Genomic DNA, 562 nt, shown 5'->3' on the forward strand with positions numbered 1-562 from the left:
TTATTATTATTATTATTATTATTATTATTATTATTATTATTATTATTATTATTATTATTATTAGGTATATGTAATTTTATTTATTTTATTGTGTTTCGTAAGAAAATTTTTAATGGCTAATCTTTGTTGTATAGTTCTTGAAAGTAGGCAACGCTTAATACTCGATAGATAAAGAATATTGAGAAACTTTTTGAACCCTTAAACAAGGATATCCCGTAGTCGTATAGGCATGTACAACTGTATTGCCTATCAAAAGGGGCTTAAAAAAGTTTCTTACCGATAACGTTAGTAATCGTTATTATCAACGAAGTATTAAGTGTTGCCTATTTTCAGGAGCGCATTTTCTTTTTTTTTTCTTTTTATTTTAGAATATGTAAGAGTATGTACTTATTATCGTCAGATTTAAGTTGAGAAAAGTTCACATGAATATAAATCCATTTAAAAACAACGAAAATAACAAGAAAATACGATAAAGGATAAAAATATAGAAATGGGAAAGAGGGGGGAGGTAACATGATTAAGCCAGCTTACTTTCACTTATATAATACAATTGGTACAAGCT

This window comes from Polistes canadensis, unplaced genomic scaffold, assembly GCF_001313835.1.
Source record: "Polistes canadensis isolate GaletaPanama2010 unplaced genomic scaffold, ASM131383v1 scaffold_161, whole genome shotgun sequence".
In the NCBI taxonomy this organism is placed as follows: Eukaryota; Metazoa; Arthropoda; class Insecta; order Hymenoptera; family Vespidae; genus Polistes; species Polistes canadensis.